The following is a 6,119-nucleotide window of genomic DNA, read 5'->3' as shown; positions in this document are numbered from 1 at the left end:
TCTATTTCTAGGTCTTTGTACATTTCATTATAATACTTAGTCTTCTCAAGCCATCCTTTAAAATTGTTCAACTCTTTTACTTCATCATTCTTTAGCCATTAGAGAAATGCAAATCAAAACTACAATGAGATATCATGTCACCCTGACATTACTGGAACTAATAAAAATAAAAACAGAAAATAACTAATGTTGGAGAGGTTGTGGGAAGATTGGATCCCTTATGCACTGCTGGTGGGCTTGTAAAATGTAAATCCACTATGGAAAATATGGTGCCTCCTTGAAATGCTAGAAATAAAAATATCATACAATACAGCAATCCCACTCCTTGGAATATATCCTAGAGAAGTAAGAACTATCACAAAAATAGACATATACACATTCATGTTCATTGCAGCATTATTCATAATAGAAAAAAATGGAAGCTACCTATATGACCATCAACAGATGAATGGATGAACAAATTATGGTATGTACACATAATGGTATACTACGTAATAATAAAGAACAATGGTAAATCCTCAAAACATCTCACAACATGTATGAATCTGGAGGACATTATGCTTAGTAAAATTAGTCAATCACAAAAGGATGAATATTCTCTGAGACCACCCAAGAAAAGATTTATACACAGAAAAAAAAAAAAAAACAATCTGATGATTATGAGGGAGGGGAGGGGTGGTTTGGGAGAATCACTAACTAGACAATAGACAAGAGTAAACTTTGGTGAAGGGGAAGACAGCACACAATATAGGGGAAGTTAGTACCTCTTGACCAAGGCAAAGGCTTAGAAGCTTCCTAGACAAATCTAAACACCTTGAGGGAGAGAGTTGCTGTGGTTGAAGGGTGGATGCCATGGCCTCTGGGGACATCTAGCACAATTGGCACAACATAGTTCATAAATGAAAGGTTTTAAATCCTACTTTGCTGAGTAGTGGTGTCTGGAGTCTTAAAAGCTTGTGAGCACCCTCTAAGATACATCAATTGATCCCATCCTGTGTGAAGCAAAGGAGAATGAAGAAAACCAAAGACATAATGACAATATTATTCCAAAGAACTAATGAACCACAGCCTCCACCAGCCTGAGCCCAGAATAATTAGCTGGTGCCTGGCTACCGCCACCAGCCACTCTGACAAGGATCACAATAGAGGGTCCTAGACAGAGCAGGAGAAAAATGTTCAGCAAAATTCATATTCACACACACACAAAAAAGACCAGACTTACCAGTCTGACAGAGACTTGAGGAACCCCTGAGAATATGGCCCCCAGAAACCGTGCTAACTCAGAACTGAAGCCACTCCTAAGTCCACGTTTCAGGCAAAATTTAGACAGACCTATAAAACACACAGTAACATGTGAGGAATATGCTTCTTAGTTCAATCAATTGCAGGAGACTAATTGGGTAACCCCAGCCCAAAAGCAAAGAAGAGAAGGCAGAAAGGGACAAGAAAACTGTAGGAATGTACAAGGGGTACCTGGGGTGTAATGGGAAAGACAGTGTTGACACATTGTGAGAATTGCAACCAAGGACATAAAATAACATGTAAAAAATTTGAGTAAGAAACAAATTTGTGCTGTAAACTTCACCTAAAATACAGGAAAATTTTAAAAAATGAATCATGTGTAAACAGATACAGCATTGTTTGTGGTGGACACAGACATGTGTATGGTAGATATAGGTATCTGAGTGGTTGGATATAGACCTGTGTGTGGTTACAGACAGGCTTATGACTTGTCAGACTCAGACCCTTATGTGTTCACATATTAACTCATGTGTGATCAGATACAGGCCCATGTGTGGTCAGATACAGTTACCTGTGTATTTAAATATAGACCCATGTGTGACCTTAGACCCATGTGTAGACAGATATAAATCTATGTGTGTTTGGTATAGACCTGTGTCTCTAGTTTTGAGGATTGTGCAATAACTTATGCCAGCAAAAGACACTGAATCCTTTCAGATGAACACATTGAAAATGAGAATCAAATGTAAATAAGAGAATTCCCTTTGTAAGTCAGAAAACAGAAGGGCAAGTTGTATGTACACTCTGTGGAACTAACTACAAATTTTATTGAGATTTTTAAATCAAGACTTAAAAATATGCTTCTTATTCAGGATGAGAAATCTAGATTATTATGATATACTCTTTTTTTCAATAGAAGTATTTCAAGACATGAAATTCTAAATGTAATTTTTTAGGAATTTCTGAGCCTTATAAAATGGCTTTAAGATTTATTAGGAAGAGTTAATATTTGAGAATTGCAAGAAAATGCTTTAAATGGGTCAGTAATAAGGGAGATTATCCCTACCAGATAATATAAACAAACATTAAAAATCTTCAATCCCTGAAATAGAGTGTTAGTAGTAGAGGATTAAAAAAAAAAAAAAAAGTAGAAGAAATAAATAGTGAAAAGATTGAATAACACAAATAATTTACAAAGCTTATGGAGTGAATTCTATGTCCCAGACATTGTGACAGAAACAGAGAGCACAAAGACAATTAAGGAGTATCCCTGCCTTCAGGGAACTTATACACAATGAACATAAATATACAACAGACCAAGATTATCATCTCATCACTCCATACATAACTACGTAAATTTGAAAATTAACTTAATTTCCAAAAGTGGAGAACTTAGTCATGTTAACTCTGGTTCAACCAAATTCTCTATATTATTTGGTGAATAATGTTATGTTTAGGAACAGTTTGAGATGATGTAAGAAATATCCATGTAATAGTATTAGGAATGAATATAAGTTTACAAAGTCATGCACACAGTGTGCTTTACCGGTGCAAAGGGGCCTTTCTCCTATGCCCTGAGCCCCTCATGAAATCAAACTTATAGGGGAGGCAGGAACCGTAAGTGTCTTTGATCACATGCTCCTACAATATTAGGGGTAGGTAATTTATTTTAAGCCTGTTTCAGAGGGGGAAAGGTTCACAAAGATTTTATGATTGAGGCCTCTGTCAAGTAGGACAATATATTCTGATCCCTGTATTACCCAATAATCTGCATTCCCGTAGTAAGGGAGGTGAGAATGGAAACAATAGGAATTGTCAGCATCTTTCTTGACAATGAAATCATGTAAAATAATCCAGTGTCACTTCCTGTATTTTATATTTGAAGCTCATTGATTATGGACCTCTTCTAATTTTACATATGAAAGCCAGGGTCTTTGTCCCCATTAGAAAGTAAAGAGAAGCTATAACCAAGAAGGAGATGGGGATATTAAAAATAATAAAGCTATCGGAAACCCTGGTGGCATAGTGGTTAAGTGCTACAGCTGCTAACCAAAGGGTTGGCAGTTCGAATCCACCAGGCGCTCCTTGGAAACTTTATGGGGCAGTTCTACTCTGTCCTATAGGGTCGCTATGAGACGGAATTGACTCCACGGCACTGGGTTTGGTTTTTTTTTTTTTTATCATCAGATATTTCAAACTTTCAGGGAAGATGAATGGATCATCTTTAGAAAAATATAACCCCAAACAAAGCTGCTCCACTTAAAGAAATGAGATGATTTCCCAAATGGGAAAAAAAATAAAATTTATTGATTTATTTGCCTATCTGCTTTGTTCATTTTTTGATTCTTGTTGTATAATTAGCCTTCTTATGATTAATATGAATAATAGGTTTCTAGAGTGGTAAGTGGTTACATGCTCAACCAGTAACAAAAATCAGTTCAAGCACAGTCAGAGGTGCCTTAGGAAAAAGTTCTGGAGATCTCTGTCTGAAAGTTCAGAGCCATGAAAACTCAGAGGAGTGCAGTTCTACTGTATAACACATGGGGTCGCCATAAGTCAAAACTGACCCAAATGTAACTCAATGATTACTGTGAGAACTCTGAAGCCGCCTTCCTCTTCGACCTTAACATACTAAACAAAATAAGCAAAACTAAATATTTAAAAAACCTTACTGATACAAAAATAAGAATATATAGTTCAAATGTTAATATGGGCTATCTCTGTGCAGGGAAGTGTCTTAGTCATCTAGTGCTGCTATAACATAAATACCACAAGTGGATGGCTCTCGCAGTCTAGTAGGCTAGAAGTCCAAATTCAGGGTGCCAGGTCAAGGCGAAGGCTTTCTCTCTCTGTCAGCTCTGGAGGAAGGTCCTTGTTATCAATCTTCCCCTGGTCTAGAAGCCTCTCAGTGCAGGGTCCAAAGGATATGTTCAGCTCCTGGAACTAATTTTTTAGTGTTATGAGGTCCCCCTGCCTCTCTACTGGCTTCTCTCTTTTATATTTCAAAAGGGACTTATTCAAGAAACAGCCTAATCTTTTAAACTGAGCCCCGCCTAATTAACATAACTGCCTCTAATCCTGCCTTATTAATATCATAGAGGTAGGAGTTATAACACATAGGAAAATCATATCAGATGACAAAATGGAGGACAATCACACAATACTGGGAATCATGGTCTAGCCAAGTTGACACACAATTTGCTGGGACACAATTAAATCCATGATAGGAGGATTGAATCATGTTTTTATGTCTTATTTTATTATTGTCAAATCAGTAATGAGACCTATGAATTCTGAAAAAGGATTAAATTTATTTAAGAAAGAGATATGAGAAAATCTTCCATCAACTAAAATAACTTTCTGGTATTAACTGAAACATAACTCATGACATAGAATATAAGTCTATAGTCTCAGCAGAACCATTTTACACCCCCCAAAAGTGACGTATATTTGCCAAGAAATGAAAATCTTAAAAATATGTTTTCAACAAAACTAATCATTGGAAGCACACACATAATAAATATTTGTAATCATTTATAAGTTACTAAATGGGAGGAAAAATTTTACCACAGTTATAATTACACAGGGCATTTCTGAAGGAGCTGTTTTTCATTGAAAGCAAGTGATGCATTTAACCCCCAGCTCATTTGTGTTTTCTGGTCCAGAGCTTCTTCATGGCATTTTTCATCTCTGCATTTCTCAGAGTATAAATTAAGGGGTTCAACATAGGAGTGATGGCAGTGCAAAATACAGTCAAAAATTTACCAGTTGGTAAGGTGAAAGGAGGTCTCACATACATTAAAATACAAGGGACAAAGAAGAGGGCCACCACAGTGATGTGGGAACCACAGGTGGATAAAGCTTTGCGCCTCCCTTCCTGACTAAGATTCTTCAGGTGGTGTAGAATGACTCCATAGGAGTTGAGTAACAGCATAAAAATGACCACACACGTTGCGCTGTCACTGGCAACCACAGTGAGACCAATAACATAGGTGTCAGCGCAGGCAAGTTTTAATAAGGGGTACATGTCACAAATGAAGTGGTCTGTGACATTGGGGCCACAGAAGGGAAGGTTATAAACAAAAAGAAGCTGAACTACACCATGCACGAAACCTCCAACACAGGCCACCAACAGCAGGAGAATACACGCACGTTGGTTCATGATGATCATATAATGCAGGGGTTTACAGATAGCCATGTAGCGGTCATAAGCCATGACCACCAGAAGTCAAATCTCCACACCACCAAATAAGTGTCCTATAAAAAGCTGAGTCATGCAAGCCTGGAAAGAAAATGTTTTCTTCCCGTAGAGTAAGTCTGTAATCATATTTGGGGTAACTGTAGTAGAATAAACAGCATCCATAAATGATAAGTAGCCAAGAAAGAAGAACATAGGAGCATCCAGTGTTGGGCTGACCACCACAGTCACCACAATGAGGATGTTGCCCACCATTGTCACAATGTAGATGAGCAAGAACAAAACAAATAATACTTTCTGACCCTGGAGATTCTGAGTGAGGCCCAAGAGGACAAATTCAGTCACATTGTTCCTTTGGTCCATATGTTCTTCTGTGTGTTCTTATTTCAGAGTTCAGGACAAATTTGCCTGTAAATGTAATGATGACTAGTGATTTTTTGAAATCTCAACAAATAGGTTTAATGATTTACTATGTTTCAGCCCTGTCCCAGATGATAAGATTACAAGGCTGATTTATTAAAACATGGTCCCTGACTTCAGTGATCATATAGATTAATGGGGAGACAAATTAGAAACATGCGTGGGAAAAGGAGAGATTACTAAATATTGGACTGTCACACTAACTTCCATCTGGAAGAAAATAAAATTGTATCTATAAACAAAAACAAAATACAAATCC

General features: G+C 37.2%; 1 pseudogene; it reads right to left on the bottom strand.

Annotated features, from left to right (window-relative positions):
• Nucleotides 1-4,885: 4,885 nt before the first annotated feature.
• Nucleotides 4,886-5,803, bottom strand: LOC126079834 (olfactory receptor 4A47-like; annotated as a pseudogene).
• Between the last annotated feature and the right edge of the window lie 316 nt (nt 5,804-6,119).

Source organism: Elephas maximus, chromosome 7, assembly GCF_024166365.1.
Source record: "Elephas maximus indicus isolate mEleMax1 chromosome 7, mEleMax1 primary haplotype, whole genome shotgun sequence".
Lineage (NCBI taxonomy): Eukaryota > Metazoa > Chordata > Mammalia > Proboscidea > Elephantidae > Elephas > Elephas maximus.
This window is presented reverse-complemented; position numbering and strand designations above follow the sequence as displayed.